Genomic DNA, 25,807 nt, shown 5'->3' with positions numbered 1-25,807 from the left:
GCCTCAGCAATCAGACAACAAAAAGATATTAAAGGCATTCAAATCGGCAAAGAAGAAGTCAAACTCTCCCTCTTACCAGATGACATGATACTGTACATAAAAAAACCAAAACACTGCACAAAGTCAATGCCCAGAAATCAGTGGCATTTCTATACACTAACAGTGACTCTGAAGAAAGAGAAATTAAGGAGTCAATCCCATTTACAATTGCACCCAAAAACATAAGATACCTAGGAATAAACCTAACCAAAGAGGTAAAGGATCTATACCCTAAAAACTATAGAACACTTCTGAAAGAAATTGGGGAAGACACAAAGAGATGGAAATATTCCATGCTAATGGATTCGCGGAATTAATATTGTGAAAATGTCAATGTTATCCAGGGCAATTTACACGCTTAATGCAATCCCTAGTAAAATACCATGGACTTTCTTCAGAGAGTTAGAACAAATTATTTTAAGATTTGTGTGGAATCAGAAAGACCCCGAATAGCCAGGGGAATTTTAACAAAGAAAACCATATCTGGGGGCATCACAATGCCAGATTTCAGGTTGTACTACAAAGCTGTGGTCATCAAGACAGTGTGGTACTGGCACAAAAACTGACACACAGATCAGTGGAACAGAATAGAGAATCCAGACGTGGATCCTCAACTTTATTTTTTTTATTTTATTTTTTATTGGTGTTCAATTTGCCAACATATAGAATAACACCCAGTGCTCATGGCATCAAGTGCCCCCCTCAGTGCCCATCACCCAGTCACCCACACCCCCTGCCCACCTCCTCTTCCCCCACCCCTAGTTCATTTCCCAAAGTTAGGAGTCTCTCATGTTCCGTCTCCGTTTCTGATATTTCCCACTCATTGGTTCAACTAATACTCAACAAAGCAGGAAAGACTGCCCACTGGAAAAAAAGACAGTCTCTTAAATATATGGTGTTGGACATCCACATGCAGAAGAATGAAACTAGACCATTCTCTTACACCATACACAAATATAAACACAAAATGAATGAAAGATCTTGATGTGAGACAAGATTCCATCAAAATCCTGTGAGAACACAGGCAACACCCTTTTTGAACTTGGCCATAGTAACTTGCAAGAGACATCCATGAAAGCAAGAGAAACAAAAGCAAAAATGAACTATTGGGACTTCATCAAGATAAGAAGCTTTTGAACAGCAAAATTAACAGTCAACAAAGCTAATATACAACCTACAGAATGGGAGAAGATATTTGCAAATGACGTATCAGATAAAGGGCTAGTATCCAAGATCTATAAAGAACTTATTAAACTCAACACCAAAGAAACAAACAATCCAATCATGAAATGGGCAAAAGACATGAACCGAAATCTCACAGAGGAAGACATAGACATGGCCAACACGCACATGAGAAAATGCTCCACATCACTTGCCATCAGGGAAATACAAATCAAAACCACAATGAGATACCACCTCACACCAGTGAGAATGGGGAACATTAACAAGGCAGGAAACCACAAATGTTGGAGAGGATGTAGAGAAAAGGGGAACCCTCTTGCACTGTTGGTGGGAATGTGAACTGGTGCAGCCACTCTGGGAAACTGTGTGGAGGTTCCTCAAAGAGTTAAAAATAGACCTGCCCTACGACCCAGCAATTGCACTGCTGGGGATTTACCCCAAAGATGCACATGGAATGAAATGCCGGGACACCTGCACCCCAATGTCCACAATAGCAGCAATGTCCACAGTAGCCAAACCGTGGAAGGACCTCGGTGTCCATCAAAAGATGAATGGATAAAGAAGATGTGGTTTATGTATACAATGGAATATTACTCAGCCTTTAGAAATGACAAATACCCACCGTTTGCTTCAACGTGGATGGAACTGGAGGGTATTATGCTGAGTGAAGTAAGTCAATCGGAGAAGAACAAACATTATATGGTCTCATTCATTTGGGGAATATAAATAATAGTGAAAGGGAATAGAAGGGAAGGGAGAAGAAATGGGTAGGAAATATCAGAAAGGAAGACAGAACATGGAAGACGCCTAACTCTGGGAAATGAACTAGGGGTGGTGGAAGTGGAGTTGGGCGGGTGGTGTGGGTGAATGGGTGACAGGCACTGAGGGGCTCTTGACGGGATGAGCACTGGGTGTTATTCTGTATGTTGGCAAATTGAACACCAATAAAAAATAAATTTATTTTTAAAAATAAAAAATAAAGTGTAAAAACGAACAATAAATAAATAAATACTAAAAAGTTTTTGCTCAGTGAGGGAAACCATCAACAAAACAAAAAGGCAACTGAATGGGAGAAGATATTTGCAAATGACATTTCAATTAGGATTAATATCCAAAATATATAAGGAACTTATACAACTCAACACCAAAGAAATAAATAATTCAATGAAAAAAATGGGCAGAAAACCTAAATTGTTTTTCCAGAGAGATCCAGAATGGCCAACAGATACATGAAAAGATGCCCAACATCACTCATTATCAGGGAAATGCAAATCAAAACTATAATGAGGTATCACCTCATACCTGTCAGATGGCTAAAATCAACAACACAAGAAACAACAACTGTTGGTGAGGGTGTGGAGAAAGCGGAACCTTCTTGCACTGTTGGTGGGACTACAAACTGGTACAGCCACTCTGGAAAACAGGCTGCCCCAGGCTGGGTGGTTTAGTGCCACCTTCAGCCCAAGGCATGATCCTGGACCCAGGATCAGGTCCCATGTCAGGCTCCCTGCATGGAGCCTGCTTCTCCCTCTGCCTGTGCCTCTGCCTCTCTCTGTGTGTGTCTCTCATGATTAAATAAATAAAATCTTAAAAAAAAAAAAAAAAAGAGGGATCCCTGGGTGGCGCAGCGGTTTGGTGCCTGCCTTTGGCCCAGGGCGCGATCCTGGAGACCCGGGACCGAATCCCATGTCGGGCTCCCGGTGCATGGAGCCTGCTTCTCCCTCTGCCTATGTCTCTGCCTCTCTCTCTCTCTCTCTCTCTCTCTCTGTGACTATCATAAATAAATTTAAAAAAAAAGAATTCCTATAAATCAAAAAGAAAAAACTACCCGATAGAAAAATAAGCAAAAGACATAATAAGAATTTCATAACAAAAGAAACACAGAAGCCAAATAAACATATATAAAGAATTTCAACCTCTTTAATCATTAGGAACACAGAAATCAAGATCATATTGAGATATCATTTTACCCCCATTAGATTGGTAAAAAAAGTGAAGAAGTCTGATAATAATGTGTATTAGGGGGCACCTGGGTGGATCAGTGGTTGAGCCTCTCCCCTTAGCTCAGGTCATGATCCAAGGGTCCTGGGATCAAGTCCCACATCAGGCTCCCAGTAGGGAGCCTGCTTCTCCCTCTTCCTGTGTCTCTGTCTCTGTTTGTGTGTGTGTCTCTCATGAATAAATAAATAAAATCTTTTAAAAATACATACCTATATTCATACTGTGTGTTAGGTTACAGAGTGAGGAACTTCTGTGTTACTTCAGCCATTGGTAAACAATTTCGCACCATCTGATAATGCTGAGACCTTTTTATAGTACTCAATACTTTTAAAAAAGCAAAATTAAATGACATATTATTTAGGAATAATACATATTTAATACAATAATTTTAAACAAGGAAATAATAAACACAGATTTCAGGATGATGCCCCCTCTGGGTAGGCTGAGGGTTAAGAAGGGAAGCATGTAGCTTTAGGGTATTTCAGGACATGAGCTGTGAGGGACAGTCACAGGAAAGTATTATATTGTCATCATGCTCCATTGCATGTATATGTTTCATTTTGTATATTAAATATTACATGGTAAATCTGCCTTTTCTTTAAAAAGAAAAATAGCTGCGGAAGGGGATTAGATCCCATAAGGCAGAGGGACTTGAGACATGTCCAGTTTTCCAGAGCCCCAAAGTGGTGTCAAAAGTCCTATATGTTCCCAATGAAGCAAGAAAGGCAGTGGAGAGGTTGAGGCAAAGAGAAAGAGCCCAGAGAGCCCTTGCAATCAAGACAAGGCAGAGACACAAATGACCTGTGTGGAGAGACGACCACCACTAGGCAGGACAGATGACCACCACTAGGCAGCACATCCCAATAAAAACCAGTGTGGACACCAGTGTATGTCCACCCAATCTAACAGCATCCACATGATGATGATGATGATAGACAGATGATAGGTACAAATATGCATGATAGATGATTGATAGATGATGATGATAGATGATAGATAGATAGGTAGATAGATAGATAGATAGATAGATAGATAGATAGATAGATAATGGGAGATAGAAAAAAGGAAACAAAACCTCCCCTACAGTGGGCCTGGCTTCTTGCCTCAGACTGCTCCTACCTCCTTGCTGTCCCCTCCCAACAATGGATGGTGCCCCTAGGATGTACTAAGGAGGCACCATTGCATTCACCCATCTGTGACAAACATGGTGGTTTCTAGAGCTCCCTTTTCTATTTTATGCAGTTCAGCAAATCTGGTGAGCATCAGCAACTTCCTCTCTGGGGGGTGATGCAGCAGTGTAGAACCAGGCAATGGAGCAGGAAGAGCCCAGGTTCCGGCCCACCAGATGATCGAGGTTTAAGTCTCACTTCTGCTACTGCTGGCATTGTCTGCTTGGCAAATGGAGAAAAACTCCATTTCTCTCTCTGGGCCTCAGTCTCTTCACTGTTAAATCAATAACGCCCTTGAAAAAGATTAAACAGGCGAAGTGTCTGTCCATAGGAGGTGCTCACTAAAAGGGCTCAAGAGCTGCCACTCCACAACCAGGTCAAAATATATAAGGGCCACAATATATAAGAATCAAAGTTCTCTCTCTGTAATGGCTGAGCCTTCTGTTTCCCCTTGGGAGAAAGTCCACCACATAAGAAGAAAGTTAGCTCTATATAACAAGTTATGTCCCCTCCCCTCCCTCTCCTTGTCCCTGTGGAGTTGAGGAGGGGGTCCCAGAAAGAAGAGCTCTAAAGAAGAAGCTGGTCAGAGTCACACATCCAGATGGATCCAGAGACAAAAGACTGTGTCTGAACCAAGTGTGGCCAAGTCCAAGATCCTGCAAGGGTGGGCCAAGAGGATGGCCAAGAGGATGGGGGGCCAGGTTGAGGCAACCCTCAAGTCAGCAGGAGACCTCTGCTTGTGTTGGGAGAAAAGAAGGGCCCCAAGAGATCACAGGAAGCTGCATTATTTGGGGTGAGGAGACATCCTAGTTCCCTTCAACCAGCCATCCATGTAACCAAAATCCCATTCCTCTTCTGGACACGTAGCAGGATTGCATCTCCAAGTCCCTGGCAGTTCAGCACAGCAGTGTGACCTGCTTCAGCTAACAGAATGTGGGTGGACATGATGAAGTGATGCTTTTGGCAGAGGCATTTGAAGGGTACAATCTCATCTGCATTTGCTTGATCTCATCCACCCCTGACATTGCAGACATGAGCCCAGAACTATGTGAGGACACCTGGGAGCAGCAGCCAGAAACACTATTGTAATTTTAAGCTTGATATTTTGAGGTTCTGTCACTGCAGTATAACATGGACTCTAGCTAACATCGCCTTCTCTCCATAAACATGGGGCAAGGCTTGATAGCATGCTTCCTCTTCAAGGATAGGATGCCTCCTCTAGGAGGGAAGGAAAATCAGAGCCCTAAGGTTTCTATAAAACAAGTTTAACATTCTTTAAACTCTCCCCGAACCTGAAATTAAAATATTTATTACGATGAACTAGTTGCTTTCAATTTCAAAAAACTCATAATACCTAATTTAAGACCCACACAGGTAACTATTTCTTGTGAACTGTGTGGATCTACCCTTAGCAGGGTCTGGGTTTAACCAATGACATAAGAACCTTTAGCAATCATATCAATAATTGTGATGCTGAGGTTACACCACTCAGGAAATGCCTTAGGCTTTTGCTCCTCTGCACCTGGCCTCCCTGCAGACCTTATGCCAGAGGAGCCATATGTCATACTAAATTTTGTTCAATCAGACACTGCAGAAACCTGTTTTGATATGTTGGAGTTGAGGGAAGAAATTGACATTCTAACAGAAGAGTGAGAATTTCTACACACCTTTGCCTACCTTTCTGTCACCTTGTGATGACCAATATGGCTAAAAAGTGAGACTTTTGAGACCACATTTCAAACCCTATTTGTATAAAATTGAATTTATGACTAATGAGGAAAATCTCCAAAAGGAAGAAAAAGGTTTCTCTGAGAAGAAATAACAAGTAAGCTTTCTCTTGAGCCATGAGATACAGACAAGAAAATAACTGGTCTCATCCCCATAGACAAGGCCCTGACACTCTTACGCGACTCCCTCAGCACCCACTCTTCTAGGGCACCTGTACCCTCCATACCCCCACCCTTGTGGGGTCTCAGATGCCTCCATACTCCCCCTTCTGGGGGCCCTGAATGCCCCCTGAGTCCCTGCAAAAGGTGATCTCCGGGCAAGGCCACCTCCCAAGCAGGGGGTTCCTCAGGACACAGCAGACCAGAGTCAACCAGTCAGCTCCTCCCACTCCACCTGCTGGCTCCTCTGGCACCTTCCCAAATGTAAAACACATTTTCTTTTCCTGCTGAAAGGCCTCCTCAGGTGGGGCAATGACAGAATTTTCCAGTGAAAACAAAGCTCTTAACTGTAGCACACCTGCATGTGCCCGGCAATCATCAATAAAGGGACCAAAGGATAGGGCATGGAGTCCTCAATGCTCACTTCACAGTGAGATGCTTGGAAATCAGACCCAAGACATGGGAAAGACAGTGTCCTGGTCACATTGCTTGAGTCCACAGAAACAGCCATGTCTGAGACTAGAAGCCACTCTGAAGCATTCCCGCTTATTTTCAAAACCAGTTTGAGTAAATGTTCCCTGGGATGTAGAGCCAAGAATGGTTAAGCATTTACCCAGCAAATCATTCATTGATATTGTCTCCACCCAGTGAACTGCCTACTAGCACAGCGTCCACACAGCGAACCACCAACCAGCACAGGGTCCACCTAGTAAACCACTGACTGACATAGAGTTCATCCAGAAAATCACCAAGCTGACTTATTTAGTTTCTAGCTTGTCAAGCACTGCTGTTCAGAACCACATTTCGTATATAAAAAACAGGGGCCCAAGGCAGAATAGAGCTGGTCCTTCCCTGTGACTGTGCTCCTTCCCTTGAAGGGCTCTTACCCCATCCCCCTACTGAACCAACATGACCAGGATCACTGATCTGAGGGATGGTGCCCCACACTCCTATTGCAGGATTGACATCTGGGCCCTCCCTGCTGCCCCCATATCCCCAGCCATGGCAACTCGTTCCTCTCCTCCTCTCTCTCCTCTTCCCATTTCACTTGCAGTTCCTCCTAGTCTCATTTCTAGAAAGAGAACTTGGGCCTCCTTCTTCCTCCTTCTTTCTGGTCACTTTGGGTTCTTTCTTGGTATCATCCAGCACCCTGGAAAGTAAACTGCCCCCTCGCTAAGAACTCAGAGGTGTGGTCAATCCAATCTGTGGCTCTACTCTGAACAAAACCCAGGTGTGCTACTGTCTGTTACCCACTCTGCCAGGAGCCAAAGGGCAAGGCCACCTCCCATCTCCAGAGCAGCCTGCCCTTTCCCATATCAACCACCACAGCTCCAGGCAGCCAGATGAGTGAGCACGGAGTGAGCTTTGACTCTCCCCTCCTCAGGCCCACATGCAGTCCAGAAGGGCATCCAGGTCTCTGCCTCCAAAGGGACACAGATTCCAAGCACTCATCACCACCCACCTTGCCAGCTCTTGGCCTCACCCCATCCCTCTCTGCATCCCTGCTCACCCACCACACCATTGCTTGTCAGGTTTTTTTCTTGGCTAGACACCCAGAGTGAGCTTAAATGAAAGTCAGCTCATAGATATCTTCTTCACTGTGCTGCCTCTGGACTTCCTATGTCACTAAAAGTAAGGGCTGAAGTCCTTGCAGTGTCCCAGGCCTGATTAATTCTGATCTTGCCCTCTATTACCCCCTTCAGGGCCTTTGCATGTGCTGCGCCCTCGGCCTGGAACCCTCCTCTCCAACTCGCTTCCTCTTTCACCTTCTTCAGGCTTCTGCTCAAGCAACTTCTCTGGTTGCCTATTTCTAGTTACAAATCTCCCATTTGACACCCCACCCTTCAACTTCTATTTTGCTTCTTAGTTACTGTGCCTCATGTCACCTATTCTACATTTTTTTATCTTGTTTGTTTCTCCCAGAATGTAGGCTCCTGGAGGGCAGAGGTTTCTGTTTTGATCATTGCTAAATTTCTAGTCCCTAGAACACTGAGGAGCACATGGTTGACCCTCAGTGTGTATTTGGGGGATGTGGAAAAACAGCCAGGTCCAGAGACCAGGTAGATGAGGTAACATCAGTACAAGCCCCACCAGTGTCCAAGGTAGACGGGCTATGGGTGGATCAAATGATGTAGCAGGGAGTGAGGAGAGGAAGAAGAAGGGGAGCAGCACTTCATGAAGCACTTTAAACATGTTATCTTAATCTTTACAACACTGCTAAAAAAGCAGAGGTCATAATCAGAATTGTATAAAGTGAAAAAAGCCAAGCCCAGCTCAGATAGCTCTCAGCCAGGTCACCTTACCCCCCCCAAACTTTGCCTACAGCAGACTATAAAAATGCACTAATTTTATTCCACCTGCTCTTATTTAGAAAACTGGTCATCTGTGAAGGAATACTGAGTCTTTTTAAGTGATCATTATGCAGACCGTGACCCTGGTTCAAAACCAGGAAGCCTGTGCTGGAGACAGAATGCTGATGATGGGGCATAGTCACAGGGCTGGGGTCCAGCCAACCCAATCATTCCTGGCTCCCCTGCAAGACAAGGGGTGCCTATGTGCCTCCCAGGGCTGTCCCAGGACTCAATAGGAATGTGCCTGGAAAAGGAAATGAGGCCAGGCATTCCCCCCTCCTCACCTGTCACCCACAAGTCAGCACAAGAAGTCAGACTACAGGCACAACCTCACCTTGCAAGCTGAAATGTCCCTGCAAATTCACTGTCCAAAGCACTCCTTAGCAAAGGCCTCCATTCAGTCCATGATATCCTAGCCCAGATCCCCAAATGCATGTCCTTTGCATGCAAAATACAATTATTCCATCCCAACGGCCCCCCAAACTCTGAACTCATTCCAGCACCAATTTTGAACTCTAAAGTCCAAAGTCTCATCTAAACATCACCTATTGTAAATAATGCTGCAAACCCCTATGTTTATGGCAGCATCATGTACAATAGCCAAGTTATAGATGCAACCCAAATGTCCATGGAAAGGTGTGAATAGATAAAGAAAATGTAGTGTGTATACACAATGGAATATTACTCAGCCATAAAGAGAATGAAATCTTGCCATTTTTGACAAGGATGGAGCTCCTTGGATTTAGCTCCATGGATGGAGCTAGAGAGTATAAAGACTAAGTGAAATAAGTCAGCCAGAGAAAGAAAAACACCATATGATTTCACTTATATGTGGAATCTAAAAAACAAACCAAACAAAGAAGCAAAAAACAGACTCTTAAATGTGGAGAATAAACTGATAGTTGCCAGGGGGAAGAGAAATGGGGGAATGAGTGGCATAGATAAAACATCTTAAGAGGTACAAAATTCTAGTTATAAAATAAATAAGTCATAGAGATGAAAAGTATAGCATAGGGAATACAGTCAATAAGATGCTAATAATGTTATTTGGTGACAGATGGTGACTACACTTATCATGAGCACTGAGTAATGCATAGAATTGCTTAATCTTGTTATACACCCGAAACTAATATAACACTGTGTTAATTATACTTAAAAATACAAAGAAGGAAGGAAGAGAGAGAGAAGAAGGAAGGAAGAAAGAAGAAAGAAGAAAGAAAAGAAAAGAAAAGAAAAGAAAAGAAAAGAAAAGAAAAGAAAAGAAAGAAAGAGAGAAAGAGAGAGAAAGAAAGAAAGAAAGAAAGAAAGAAAGAAAGAAAGGAGAAAGAAAGAAAGAAAGAAAGAAAGAAAGAGAAAAAGAAAGAAAGAAAGAAGAAAAGAAAGAAAGAAAGAAAGAAAGAAAGAAAGAAAGAAAGAAAGAAAGAAAGAAAAAGAAAGAGGAGGAAAGGAGGGGGGAGGAAGGAGGGAGGGAAGGAGGGAGGAAAGAAGGAAGGGAGGAATGGAAGAAAGAAGTGATTATCACCTAAATCATGTGTGGGTAAGACTCTGGATACAGACTATCCTGAGGCAAAACTCCTCTCTAGCTGTGTGAACTGTGAAACTGTGAAACCAGACACATTACATACTTCCAAATGCAGTGGTAGGGCAGGCAGAGGATCCCCTCCTAAAAGGGAGAAACAGGAGATCCCAAACAAGTCCAAAATCTAGCAAGGCCAATTCCATCGCATCTTAAGGCATGAGAACAATCCTCTTTGGTTTGACACCCTGCCTCCAGACTCACTGAAGCAGCAGTGCCCTATGGCTGAAGCAGCCTCTTCCCAAGACTCCACAGCAGTCCCAAGGCTTCAGTCAGAGACCACCTGACCTATTAGAACTAAAGAAATGGCCCTGATAGTCTCCAAAGTACCTTTGGCGCCTTTCCTTTTCTTGAAGGATGGCTCACATTGGCAGCCAAGTAGCAACCTGGTCAGGTCCTGTATGATCTAGGCCTTCTTTCATTCTGTCTCTATTTCTCTGTCCCCTCTAGCCCAAATGGGCAATGCCTCAGCTAGTATGATGCCATCTCCTTGTTTCTGCCATGATGATTGATTAAGCCTATGAGTAGCACCTGTCCCATGACCCATTTATCAGAAGGTTGTTCAGTCACAACCTCAGTGTCCTCTGAAGAACAAGCCTGCTTGTTGTTTGCAATATGGATAGACTGAGAAATTTCCAAATCTTCAAGTTCTGGTTCCATTTTGCTTCACAATCCCATCTTTAATTCTTCTTTCTCCTTTTACATTTTACTATAAGCAGTTGGGAGACACCAGGCCACACCTTTAACACTTTAGAAATCTGCTCAGCTACATATCCTATTTTATTACTCACTAGTTCTACCTTCCACAAAATGCTAGAAAATAGTGCAACCAATTTATTGGCAGCTTTATAATTAGGGTCACCTTTCCTCCAATTTCCAATAACATGCTCCTCATTTCCATCTGTGCATCACCCGAATCACCCTTGACATCCATGTTTCTAGAATGCACCTCAAAACTCTTCCAGCCTCTATTCATCACCCCATCCCAAAACTACTTGCATGTGTTCTGGTGTTTGTTACAGTGGCACATCACTTCCCAGTACCAAAATCTATACTTTTCAGTTTGGACTGCTATAATAAAATGCTATAGACTGAGTGGCTTAAACAACAGAAAGTTGTTTTCTTAAAGCTCTGGAGGCTGGAAGTCTGAGATCAGGTTGCCAGCGTGGTTGAGTTCTGGTTAGTGCCCTCTTCCTGGCTGGCAGTCAGCACCTTCTCACTGTGTCCTCACATGGCAGAGAGAGACAGCAAGCTCTCTGGTGTCTTTTTATAAGGACACTAATCCCATCATGGAGGCTTCATCCTCATGACCTCATCTAACCCTAATGCCTGTCAAAGGTCCTACCTCCAAATACTATCACACTGAGGGTTAGAGCTTCAGCATATGACCCGCAGGGCGGGGGGCACAATTCGGCCTGACCTGGGAGTGGCCTGTGACACTGAAGTGACATTGGCCCTGGGCCCTGAAGCAAGTAATCCTTGATCCTTGGCATGGAGAAGGGTTGATGGCACCAGACCCTGTGTCCTCCTCTATGCCTATCCCCTCTCACTGTCAGTAGAGATGACAAGATGTGGGTACTCCAAGAACACACCAGTGGGAGCTCACTGCAGGAAACAGAGCCTTCCTTTAGACTAAAGTTGTCCAGAGGTGTGGCTCAGAGAAAAGCAGCAGCCCCCTGCCTTAAGCCCTCACTTCACCTTCAGATCCCACTGACAGCCCACTTAGCCCCAGCCCACTTAGCCCCACTTCACCTTCAGATCCCACTGACAGCCCACTTAGCCACTCACTTCACCTTCAGATCCCACTGACAGCCCACTTAGCCACTCACTTCACCTTCAGATCCCACTGACAGCCCACTTAGATTCACCTGGTGTTCCCAGGGAACACAGCCTCTCCCACTCTGCATCCCCAGCATTTTGTGTGGAATTAGGCAGACAGTGCAGGGGGCAATGGCCGCCCACAGGCTCCCATCCTCTCTCTCAGTGGGCACCAGTCCCATCAATGGGATGATGTGGGCTCTAACTGCAGCACCACCTGCTCTGTTTCTCTGAAGTTAGCCTCTAGGCCCTGTCCCAAAACTATTTTCTTTTCTCTCTGCTATTCCTTTATCTTCTCTGCCTCCTGGATAAGGGTCCCTTCATTTACACTACAGAAAGAAATAGGAGCAGGTCTTGCCCTCAGAGAGGATTCCTAGGGTATTTGGGGTCCATCCCAGGGCATTACTTCTATGGAGAGAAAATGGGAGAAAGGAAGGATGCATGGGCATGTAGGAGATGAGAAAGAGGTCCTAGAAAGGTAGGGAAAGAAGAATGGAGGCAAGGAGGACAGGGAGAGATGAGGAAGGACCAGCTCAGGAGGGCTTCAGCTTCAAGGAGAGGCAGGATATACAAGACAGTGGCCTGGACCTCCTATCCCCCAAGACCCACAGCAGGGGTAGAAGAAGCCTTGTGATCTAGCTGGAAGAGGCTCTGCAGACCCAAAGATATAGTTGGAAAGTCATGGGTCTCTAGAACACACTCTATCTAGTTCTGCAGAATAAGAGGGGGCCTGTTCTGGACCTGGGTCCTCTTAGATGTCATGGTGGACTCACTCTGGACTTGAAGCATAAATCCTGCACCAACCAGGAACAGGGACTGTGTGCAGCAAGGCACAGGACTGGAACAAAATCTCCAACCCCTTTGTCACAACAGGTACTCCAAAAATGTGCTGAATTAATGTATGAAGGAATAAATGAAGTAAAACAACTCAAGAAAACACATGGAAAATTTAACAATATTTGTTCTTTCAATCCATAAGCATGAATATTGTTAAAATGTCTATGCTACCCAGAGCAATCTATACATTTTAATGCAAGCCCTATCAAAATATCATCAACATTTTTCACAGAACTGGAACAAACAACCTTAAAATTTGCATGAAACCAAAAGACATCAAATAGCATGAAGAAAGATGAAAAAGAAAACGAAAGCTGGGGGCATCACAATTCTCGACTTCAAGCTGTATTACAGACCTGTAATCATCAAGATATTATGGCATTGGCAAAAAAACAGACACATAGATCAATGGAACAGAATAGAGAACCCAGAACTGGACCCTCAACTCTATGGTCAACTTATGTCCAACAAAGTGGGAAAGAATATCCAGTGGAAAGAAGACAGTCTCTTCAACAAATGGTGTTGGGAAAATTGGACACCCACATGCAGAAGAATGAAACTGAACCATTCTCTCACACCATACACAAAAATAAACTCAAAATGAATGAAACATCTAACTGTGAGACAGGAATCCAACAAAATCCTATAGGAGAACACAGGCAGCAACCTCTCTGACCTCAGCCACAGCAAGTTTTTGCTAGACACATCTCCAAAAGCAAGGGAAACAAAGGCAAAATGTTTCCTCATTCTTTTCCTCACCTTGACTTCCTCAAGATAAGCTCTTGCACAGCAAAGGAAACAGTCAACAAAACCAAAAGACAACCTACAGAATAGGAGAAGATATTTCCAAATGTCTTATCAGATAAAGGGCTAATATCCAACATCCAGAAAGAACTTCTCAAACTCAACACCCAAAAAACAACAAATCTGGTCAAGAAATGGGCAGAATATATGAACAGACATTTCCCCAAAGAAGACATACAAATGGCCAAAAGAAACATGAAAAAATATCCAATATCACTCAGCATTAGGGAAATTCAAATCAGAATCACAATGAGACCACCTCACACCAGTCAGAATGGCTGAAATCAACAACTCACGAAACAATGCAAGTTGGTACAACCACTCTGGAAAATAATATGAGAAAAGTTTAAAATAGGGCTATCCTATGGCCAAGAAATTGCACTACTAGGTATTTAGCCAAAGGATACAAAGGGGTACATGCACCCCAATGTTTATAGCAACAGCTACCACAATAGCCAAACTATGGAAAGAGCCTAGATGTCCATCAACAGATGAATTGATCAAGAAGATGTGGTATATATATATATAATGAAATACTACTCAGCCATAAAAAAGAATGAAATCTTGCCATTTGCAATGATGTGGATGGAACTTAGAGGGTGTTATACTAAGTGAAATAAGTCAATCAGAGAAAGACAAATATATGATTTCACTCATACATGAAAACAAAACAAAACAGAGGGAAATTGGGGAAAAGAGGGAAAAATAAAATAAGAAGAAAACAGGGAGAGAGACAAATCATAAGAGACTCTTAAGCATAGGAAGCAAACAGAGTTGCTGGAGGGGAAGTGGGTGGGGGGAAGGGGTAACTGGGTGATGGGCACTAAAGAGGGCATTTGATATAATGAGCACTGGGTGTTATATGCAACTGATGCATCTGATATATGCAACTGATGAATCACTGAACTCTACTTCTGAAACTAATAGTATACTGTATGTTAATTTAATAAAATAAAATATTTTTAAATCATGCAAAATATGAAGCACTGTACAGATATAATGAGATTTTTTCTCCACCCCGCATAATTCTGTCTTCCTTTCATATTTCTGGAATACAATCCTTAGCCCCAGTTTCCCACTCTTCAAGAAGTTGTCTCATGTCATGTTCAAATGGTCTTCTGCCCCTCTGGACTTGCTCCTCTTAGCTTTTATCTGTAATGTCAATTGTCAGGTGAAATTCCAGGAACCCGGATATCCAGATATCCACTACCAAACCCCACCAGAGGCCTCTGTGTGTGTTGCATTTACCAAGAAGCATCCACCGTGATAACATCAGATAGGTAATCAACTTATCCTTCTCAGGCTCTTACACTGGATTTGCTGAGAATTTTAGAGCACAGTCCTGCAGGGTGGTGATGATGTGCTGGGTAGGTTCTCCAGTTCCAGCCATGGTACTCTCAATCCCATGGCAAATTGTCCCCTATGGTAGGCAGAATGATGGCACCCCCAAAGATGCCAACGTCCTAATCCAGACAACCAGTGACCATGTTACCTTACACAGTAGAAAGCACTTTGCAGTTGTGATTATGTTTAGAATCTTGGGATGGGGGAAACTATCCTGGATTATCCAGGCAGGCCAGGTGCAAGCACAGGATTTTTATAAGATGGAGGTAGAAGAGCAGAACCAGAGGAGAGGTCATGTGATAGAGGCAGAGCTCAGAGAGACTGGCCACAAGTCAAGGAATGCAGGCAGCTTCCAGAAGCTAAGAAAGGCAGGGAAGCAACTTCTCCCACAGAGACTCCGGAGGGAATATACTGTTAACACCTGATTTTAGCCCATTTTAGACTTCAGGCCTCCAAAATAATAAGATTGTAAATCTATGGTGTTTTATGCTGCTAAAAATAATAGTAATTTGTACAGTAGCCTTAGGAAACAAATACACACCCCATGCTTTTGCTCATTTCGTCAACCAAAATTGTGTTGTCTCACACAAATAAGTGATTATTTGTACTGAGGTCTATTAGACAACTCTCAGAGGCTTACAGCAGGCCATTTTTTTTAATTACAGAGAAATAAATTAAGTCAGCCTCTCTCAAAGGTAATTAGTCATATTCCAGTGTGTTTCTATCTCTGTGAAATTTCATTATGCTGCAATGATACCACATGTTTTTGTATCGGCCTTTTCTCACTTACCACCAAAGCATAAGCATTTCCCTGCTATTCCAAACTCCAGCAAAGTCCATGACTGGTTATAGAGCTCTCATCAAATCTCTCCTTAGCCCTCCTGTGCAACTAACAGATGGTCTCTCCAGCTCTACAGTTCTGACAACACCAGGGGTTTCTGCTGTGAGTTTCTTACTGCTTCTTCAAATGGATTCCTAAAATCAGAATAAACAAATCAAAAATATATAAGTGTTAACCAAGTAAAAAAGTCCTTTCTGTAAACTAGGTCCTGATGTCCACCCTAACTAGGTGTGTCCCCTTTAAACTTGGTAGCATCGTAAAAAGGCCATTATCAAATCCTAGCTAATGGGACTATTTCCCCAAAATGGTATCATTTTTCTTTTATCTGCCTCCAGTAGCTGGGAGATGGAACCCTCAGATCATAGATGTTTTCCTTTAGTTCTGCTTATTTTCACAGCCACTTGTACATGCAAGCCATGAACCCCTAGTTCACAGAGACAAATGAACCACAGACCCGTCCTCAGGGAGCCTGTGATCCTCTCAGGAGACAAGACATGTACACATGGAGTGGGACACAAGGAACCATGCTTCATGTCATAGTCCACTCGGTCCATTTGCCCAATGTGTCCTTCCTGACACATGCAGGGAGCAAACTCCTCTGTAAAGACACCTGACCCCTGACAGAGGTGACCCCTCCTCTGACTTCCTGACCCCTGGCAGGACCAACATCTTCTCTGACTTTCTGCCCCCTGAAAGGGCTGACCCCTCCTCTGAGCCTCCATGGAATATTACTCAGCCATAAAAAAGGAAGTCTTGCCATTTGCAACAACATGGATGGAGCAAGAGTGTAAATAAGTGAAATAAGTCACACAGAGAAAGGCAAATACCATATGACTTCACTTACATGTGGAATTTAAGAAACAAAACAAATGAGCATAGGGAGGAATAAAAGAAAAGAAAACCAAGAAACACACTCATAACTACAGAGAACAAACTGATGGTTACCAGAGGGGAGGTGGGGTAGGGGTAGGTGATGAGTGATACAGGTGATGGAGATTAAGGCATGAACTTGTTATGAGCACCAAGTAATGTATAGAATTCTTAAATCACTCAGTTGTACATTTGAAACTAATATAATACTATATATTAACCATACTAGAATTAAAAATTTTTTTAAAGCCTCTCTCAAAAAAAAATAAATAAAAGTTTTAAAAAGCCTCTCTCTCCTGTTCTGTCCAAGCTCTGGGCCCTCAGACCAGTAGCACTGGCTCCATCTTGGAGCTGGTGAAAAATGTCAAACCTGGGATCCCTACCCAGAATGGCTGAACCCACATATGCTCTTTGACAAAATCCCTGGGAGATGTGCCGGCACATTTGGTCTGAAGCCACACAGAATACAGTCATTCACAGCTAGCTCTGTAGGTCTCTTGGCTCCTTCACAGTGAAAGAGAAGTGGTTTCTGAAAATCCCAGGACCCTTCTCCCAAGGGTGGCTATAAATGTGGCTGTGCCCATCAAATCCTGCACTCACAAGACAGCCTCTTCTCAGGACATACTCATACAGAGGGAAGATAGCTTGATAGAAAGACTGGGTTTCTAGCAACTCAAATGCAGGGGAAATTGACGTCAGAAGACAAAAAAGCTGTCAAGTTTCTTTGTTCCGATGTCTTTAAAAACGTGTTTCATAAAAACAGAGATAACTTAAATAAATTAACATTAGGGAGGAGAGGTTTTGGAAAGACTTAGCCATGTCTCCACAGGAAGGTTCAATGCAATGACAGGCTCCACTCCCAGGGAGGTACTGCTGGTGTTTATGAAACATTTAATTCCAGAGAAGTGAAGGCCAGAAATTTCTAACTTCATAACTATAGGAAATTTGAAGGAAGTCTATTTCTTTTTTTTATTAGTTTCAGAGGCAGAATTTAGTGATTCATCAGTTGCATATAACACCAACACCCAGTGCTCACTACATCAAGTGCCCTCCTTAGTATCCATCACCCAATTACCCCATCATCTCACCCACCTCCCCTCCAGCAACCCTAAATTTGTTTCCTATAGTTAAAAGTCTCTTATGGTTTGTCTCCCTCTCTGTTTTTATCATATTTAATTTTCCTTCTCTTCCCCTATGTTATTCTGTTTTGTTTCTTAAAATTCATATATAAGTAAAATCATATGGCATTTGTCTTTCTCTGATTTATTTCACTTAGTATAATACCCTCTAGTTCCTAGGGGAAAGGCTCCCAGTGCTTCCCCATTGAGAATGATATTTGCTGTGGGCTTTTTGTAGATGGCTTTTAAGATGTCAAGGAATGTTGCCTCTATCCCTACACTCTGAAGAGTTTTGATCAGGAATGGATGCTGTATTTTGTCAAATGCTTTCTCTGCATCTATTGAGAGGATCATAAGGTTCTTGCTTTTTCTCTTGCTGATATGATGGTCATCAAGACAGTGTGGTACTGGCACGAAAACAGACACATAGATCAATGGAACAGAATAGAGAATCCAGAAGTGGACCCTCAACTTTATGGTCAACTAATATTCAACAAAGGAGGAAAGACTATCCACTGGAAAAAAGACAGTCTCTTCAATAAATGGTGCTGGGAAAATTGGACATCCACATGCAGCAGAATGAAACTAGACCACTCTCTTTCACCAGACACAAAGATAAACTCAAAATAGATGAAAGACCTAAATGTGAGACAAGATTCCATCAAAACCCTAGAGGAGAACACAGGCAACACCCTTTTTGAACTCGACCACAGTAACTTCTTGCAAGATACGTCCACGAAGGCAAAAGAAACAAAAGCAAAAATGAACTATTGGGACTTCATCAAGATAAGAAGCTTTTGCACAGCAAAGGATACAGTCAACAAAACTAAAAGACAACCTACAGAATGGGAGAAGATATTTGCAAATGACGTATCAGATAAAGGGCTAGTTTCCAAGATCTATGAAGAACTTCTTAAACTCAACACCAAAGAAACAGACAATCCAATCATGAAATGGGCAAAAGACATGAACAGAAATCTCACAGAGGAAGACATAGACATGGCCAACATGCACATGAGAAAATGCTCGCATCACTTGCCATCAGGGAAATACAAATCAAAACCACAATGAGATACCACCTCGCACCAGTGAGAATGGGGAAAATTAACAAGTCAGGAAACCACAAATGTTGGAGAGGATGCAGAGAAAAGGGAACCCTCTTGCACTGTTAGTGGGAACATGAACTGGTACAGCCACTCTGGAAGACTGTGTGGAGGTTCCTCAAAGAGTTAAAACTAGACCTGCCCTACGACCCAGCAATTGCACTGCTGGGGATTTACCCCAAAGATACAGATGCAATGAAACGCCGGGACATCTGCACCCCGATGTTACTTTTTCATGTTTCTTTTGGCCATCTGTATGTTTTCTTTGGAGAAATGTCTGTTCATATCTTCTGCCCATTTCTTGTTGGTTTTGGGGTGTTGAGTTTGACAAGTTCTTCCTGGATGTTGGACATTAGCCCTTTATCTGATAAGACATTTGCAAATATCTTCTCCCATTCAATAAGCATGCAAATTGGCAAAGAATAAGTCAAACTTTCACTTTGCAGATGACATTATTTCTACGTAGAAAATCCAAAAGATTCTAATCCAGAAATTGCCAGACTCATAGGAATTAAGTGGCAGGATATAAAATCAATGCACAGAAGTCAGTTACATTTCTAAACACTGAGGTAGAAGAAAGAGAAATGAAAGAATCAACCCCATTTACAATTATACCGAAAACCACAAGATAGCTAGGAATAAACCTAGCCAAAGAGATAAAAGATCTGTACTCTGAAAACTATAGAACACTTATGAAAAAAACTGAGGAAGACACAAAGAAATGGGAAAACATTCCATGCTTATGGATTGGAAGAACAAATATTGTTAAAATGTCTATGCTACCCAAAGCAATCTACATATTCAACAAAAACCATGTCAAAATACCATCAGCATTTGTCACAGACCTGGAACAAGCAATTCTAAAATTTGTATGGAACCACAAAAAAAATAATAAATAACCAAAGAAATGTTGAAAAAGAAAACCAAAACTGGAGGCATCACAATTCTGGATTTCAAGCTGTATTGCAAAGCTGTAATCATCACGACAGTATGGTACTGGCAAAAAAACAGACAAGAAATCAGTGGAACAGAATAGAGAACCCAGAAATGAACTCTCAACTCTATGGTCAACTAATCTTTGACAAAGCAGGAAAGAATATCCAGTGGAAAAAAGACAGTCTCTTCAACAAATGGTGCTGGGGAAATTGGAAAGCCACATGAAGAAGAATGAAACTGGACCATTTTCTGCAAAGGTAGACTTAAAATGGATTAAAGATGTAACTGTGAGACAGGAATCCATCAACGTCCTAGAGGAGAACACAGGCAGCACCCTTTTTTATCTCAACCATAGCAACTTCATGCTAGGTATGTCTCTAAAGGCAAGAGAAACAAAGGTAAAGATTAACTATTGGGACTTCATCGAGATAAAAAGGTTTTGCACAGCAAAGAAAACAGTCAGAAAAACTGGGAGAAGGTCTATTTCAAAAGATCAGTAGTCAGATTAAATTCGCCAAGAGAAATCATGATGTGATCATCTAGGAAAAAGAGTTTTAGGGAAGTCAGATTAAAACAGGCTTTTCCTCTGGGTCTGGCTGTGGCTATCACCTGGAAATTCTCACCTGGAAATCCTCAGTAATCCCATCGAGGCCATTTCTCATCATCATTCATTGAAGGGCACCTCAGACAGGAGGAGCCACAGCAGAGCAATTTAAGGGGTGGGACATGTTGGGTTTCAGTCTCTGTCTGTTATCTCACACCAGATGCCACCTTTGGTTTCACTGCACATGTGTCATTGGACTTCCCTCTCTTTTCTCATTTCATTTTTAAAGGTAGGCCTTTAGGATCTTCAGATATGTGCCTAGTATTCACAAAGACTGTAAAAATTATATGCCATGTGTCTTTTCCTCTGCCAAAAGCAAACTTGATTGTGAAAGCATTTACTCAGGTAGAGAGGCCTAACTGCATTTTCCACACTCAACCCTAGAATCATGGTTTTCAGAAGTAGGAAGTCTCCAGAACATCTAGTTCCTTACACAGAATTGGGAGACCTTAAATTCGGGGTTTGTGAAGACCACACCAGGATTTCTTGAAATGACTGAGTCCACATTCTGGAATAAAAACTATGTCGCACAGTGGATAGGGCAAACTTAAACCAATAAGATATAAAGATGCTTAGTGCAGACCTGGGGCCATCTCGTTTAGAGTGACTTCAACAGGGAGACACAGCAAACTGAAGGCACTGCTGACAGTAAGAATGCATGGTCTCTCATAACGAGGTGGCCATGGCTGGCTAGAGTGCAGCCTCCACATGTCCTTGGCTATACCCTCTGCTGATTGTGGTATCACTGTTGAGCTAGGAACAGGCCACATCCAGACATGGAAGCACCAACAATGAGAAAGACTGTCTTCCTTCTCGAGGCTTTTGCTTGGAGCTAAAGAACTTTCCCAGAGCCCCAGCATTTGCCTCCTCGCACCCCACTCCCCCACCCCTGCTCAGGCCTAAACCAGCAAGGTACAAGCCACACAGAGGAGGGTTAGGAAGGGGAAGAAGGGCAGCCCGGCATGGGTGCCATGGCCATGACAGTGACAGTAGGACTTAGGTTTCTACTCATTCAGGAAGGAGAGCAGAGGGGTGGGGAGGAGGGCCCCACAGGCCCCTAGAGCTGGCAGCCACTAGGGTAGTTCAGTGCTGGAGAACAGAGAATCAGCAACTGGGCTGGTGCCACATGTTCCACTGACTTTGGGATCCTGTGGCTGCTTAGACTCCCTGATTTATTTCCTCATCAGTAAAATGAAGGTTTACAAGATAATGTAGGAAAAGTGCTGCTTTATGGTGGGCACTCATTAAAGCATGGTTTAATATCATTATTTTTGCTGCGATTTTGCAACTACCAAGAAGACCCCATTAAAAAAAAAATCTTTGCCGTTACTCTGATGCTTTAATTAATTTCCTATCTGCTGGTTGGGGCCTCAAAGTTTTCCACAATCTAATCAGGCATGAGACTGGAAATAGAAATCCCTACAGAAGAGCATGCCGTGGCCAACACATGCCCAGAGGGAGATGACAATAAGCACAGGAGCCCAGCCCTTCTCCACCAACAAGCCTGCTTTTGTTCCTATACAGAATGGTATCAAACACTTGCCTGAACACAGATGTTAACCTGGGGGTTAGAGGTTAAGACTAATCAGACACAGAGAAAGGAACACTCCAGGATCCTGAAAAGGAAGGATCCAGTGTCAGGGACACTGTCACTGAAGACAAGGTGGACATGTCCCTATCTCTGCTGTTTGTGTACTGGGTTGACCATCGGGCTTGCCCCTGCCCCAGGCTCTCCATCTCTAAGGCTGGACTTAGCCTGTTGTCAGCCCCCTGCACAAGTGATCACTCTTGCCTCTTCATTCTGACCTGTGGGATCCACCAGCTGCAGTCCAGGAATGTCCTGCCTTACCCTGGGCCCACCTGGAGCAGCTCTGAGCCAGGAACTGAGCCCTGGGCTCTTGCCAGGGGCCTTGTGTCTAGGGAGCTTCCTCTCAGCTCCTGTAGAATGACCAGTCCCATATCAGGGGCCACACAGTGACAGCAGAGAACAGGAGGATGGGACCAACCTACCAGCTCCCCAGCCAGCCATATGTCTAGGGCCCCACACCTGTATCTAAATCCTCTGTCAACTTCTACTTGTGTAAATAGAAACTGGCAGTCTCTTCCTGACAGAACCAGTATGAGATTTACATAAAATAGCAATAAAAATGAAGTTCAGCAATGCAAGACACAGTGCAGGAGGGGCCAGGCCCCAAATGGTGCCACCAGCACCAAAACCCTCTTGGGGGTAGGCTGTTCCTGACTCACCTTAAATGCCCTCGGCTCACCGGCATCCACCCACTGGTGCCTGCTTCTTGGCTCTGCCTGGAGGGCTGACACCTCCAGGCTGGTCTATATGGCTCCTGGGTGCTAATCCTTCTGCATTCAGGCTACCCTGCTGGACCTGCTCCCAACAGAGAAGTACCTTCAAACCCCAGGAGGTCACAACATCATGACAGCCTCTGGCTCAGTGGAAAGCACTGTCCTCTTACAGCCCCATTCCTCAGGAAAGGAAAAGCTCACTGAATTTCTATCAGTTCAGTGGGAGTAAAGCAGACTTTTCTCCAGGGCTTTTCAATAAGTCCAATCTTTGTATCCATTCTCACCAATTTATGACTGTGTGTTTCCCACCTGATCCTGCCTTCTCATTGGCTGGCTGACCAAACATTATTTCAGAGCTGGTCTGTGGAGTAGATAGACAGTGCAGTCAACATGCAGGCAGTGTGGTCTCTCTCAGCCCTCCCAGGACAGTAACAGCACCTTTTTTAAAAAAAGATTTTATTTATTCATGAGACACACAGAGGAGGCAGAGATGTAGGCAGAGAGAGGAGCAGGCTCCCTGCAGGGAGCTCGATGCTGGACTCAATTCCAGGATGCTGGGATCAGGACCTGAGACAAAGGCAGATGCTCAACCACTGAGCCACCTAGGTGCCCCAGCAACAGCACCTTGATGCCAAGGTGGGGTCTGCTTGGGTCACACCCCTCAGGACCTCCTCTCATTCTCCCTCAAAAGCCTAGCTACAGTGTGAGCCCATGCTCTACTTTCCATGAGAATCAGAACAGAAAAGAGAGAGATGGAGAATGCCAGAATCTGCTGCCGAGTCAGCCAGATGAATAGCCAATTTAGTTCTGCCAGGTTGCAGCAGGGGTCCCTTATCGGCCCACTGCAAAAATCAATCAACACAGACCAGGTCGTACAGAGACACGAGAGGAGGAAAGAGCCTTCAGGTCTGCTCCTTGTAAATCAGCATGTAGTTTTGCATCATTTCTTCTGATTGTAAATCTATATCCACCACAGAAAATTAGGAAATAGGGTAAGATGAAGAAATAAAGGCTATCTATAATTCTGCTGCCCAGAGAGACCCACTATTATTAGTTCAGTACATTTTTATCTGGTCTATATTTTTCAGAGGTGAAGTATTGAACATCCAGTTTGGTACCCGGCTTTTTTTCAGTTAATATTTTATACTATCATTTTCTTCCTTAAATACCCCCCAAAACATGACCTCTAGTAGCTGTGTGATGTCACACTGCACAGATATTTTTGCTAATTTCTCATTGCTAGATATCATGTTGGTCTCCAGGATTTTCGCTATTTTAAAAAGCAGTATAGTGATACTTCTTGGTCACAGATGGTTTCCACAGCTCTAAGGCATCCTTAGGTAACTGTGGCAGCCAGCAGCCAGCTGTCCTCCTGTACACACAGCTGGGCTGCATCCCATCCTCCTTGCAGATGGGAGTGCCTGTGCCTGAGCTCCACCCATGCATATCCCACTCGTGTTCCCATGGAAACCACATGTTCAAAATGGCAGAACCTTTATCAGTCTATGTCCCTGAATGACCACAGGGGGAAAGAGCTACCATAAGATCTGTTCCACAGCCCAGGTGAGTCCTGTGAATAGGAAATAAACTTTTGTTGTATTAAGCCATTACCTGTTTGGGTCTTGTCAAGAGTTTAGCCAAGCTACTCCATGGTACTGCTGCCTCAACATCCATTTCATTTGGCTAATAGGCCTATGGGGACCTTAAGTTGATACTAGCCCCTCATGCAAGTGCATGCCCTAGATAATGGCCCACAGAGTCACAAGTTAGTTCCTGAAAGGACTTTCCCAATAGCCATTGTGATCATCCTTCCCAGCCTTTCTCCTTGACACTCCTTAGCACCCATAGAGCTCCCAAAACTCCTTTCTCTTTGGTTTGAATTTACCAATCTGGCCTTAGCCCAGGAACCCAAAAGCACTCTACTCACAGAGTCTAATAAGTCCATGAGCCACATGTCCTATGGATCTCCCCGTCTGCACTCTGCCTTGACTTCTATGCTTGGTTTCCCATCACATGCCATGACCTTCCTTGCTCTAGGACTTGTTAGTAATAAACTGCTCTACTGTAATTTCTCTTGTGGTCTGTTATTGAATCATGGCTCACCATCCAACACCCTGTGCTCCACTGAACAGATGTTAATTTAACACTAGCATCACAAACAGGATGGTAGAGGCATGCTTGCTATCAACAAATGGGAATGCCTTTTAGCTGTGAATGGTGGGCTGGCTTTCCAGGAGGCTAATTCTATCTAGAGAGAGAGATCCACTGCTTGCTAGTGTTCATTCACACTCTTTGCTTGGCAGTATACTGTCTATGCAGAGTGCTGCTTCAATTTCCCATCCCAAAGTGAAAGTTGGGAAAGAAACAAACAGGATTATCCCAAACTTCAAAGTATCACTCATTGATGCTGTTTGAGGTACCCTGAATGTGTTGTCATTTGCCTGCTAACACACCACAGAGGATGAATTTCCCCAGCAGGTATTCAATTTTGGGTGTGTTTCTCAACTCTAAAGGTAGACCTAGCTGTCCACTGTTAGAATTGACTAAGATTTTTTAAAGGTTCTGTTGTGTTAGTTAATAGCCAGGACATGCTAATGGCAACCTCACCCAAGGATGGGCTTCCACAAAAAGGTGCCAGGCAATGACTTTGGGAGCAGGAAGAGATTCCACTGTTTGTAGGTGGCTCTGGAACACCAAGTCCTAACTAATATAATAGGGGCACCCTACCCTCACTCAGGAAGTTGTGGCTCCTCACAAAATCAGGTGCAGCAGAGGCGCTCAGTTCTTCTATTGCTGTGTGCCTTGCTGCTGTTACACCTAATCCCCCACCCCTATGGGATATTGTGGTTCCTACCCCTGGCACATGGTGGAATGAGATCTAATGGCTCGAGCACCTACTATCATCTAAAGTGCCCAGGGAGTTAGCAAGCTCCTCACTAAATGTAAAATGCCCGCAGAAGTGGCCGAGCCACTGCTCAGCACAAGGATACCAACATGCCAAAGCGCCGATCCTGCTCATCATGAAAA

At 43.6% G+C, this 25,807-nt stretch overlaps 1 long non-coding RNA gene across 8 annotated transcripts in view; it reads right to left on the bottom strand.

Moving 5' to 3' along the window:
* Nucleotides 1-25,807, bottom strand: part of LOC140611793 (uncharacterized) — a 144,360-nt gene that overhangs the window by 72,089 nt on the left and 46,464 nt on the right. For all 8 annotated transcript variants that reach the window (XR_012013018.1, XR_012013021.1, XR_012013016.1 and 5 more), the window contains one exon: nt 15,798-15,982. This is a non-coding gene — a long non-coding RNA (uncharacterized lncRNA). The remainder of the gene's footprint in view (nt 1-15,797; nt 15,983-25,807) is intronic.

The sequence above is a fragment of the Canis lupus genome, chromosome 20 (genome assembly GCF_048164855.1).
Source record: "Canis lupus baileyi chromosome 20, mCanLup2.hap1, whole genome shotgun sequence".
Lineage (NCBI taxonomy): Eukaryota > Metazoa > Chordata > Mammalia > Carnivora > Canidae > Canis > Canis lupus.
The sequence above is the reverse complement of the archived record's forward strand: the minus strand, read 5'-3'. Positions and strand labels throughout refer to the sequence as shown.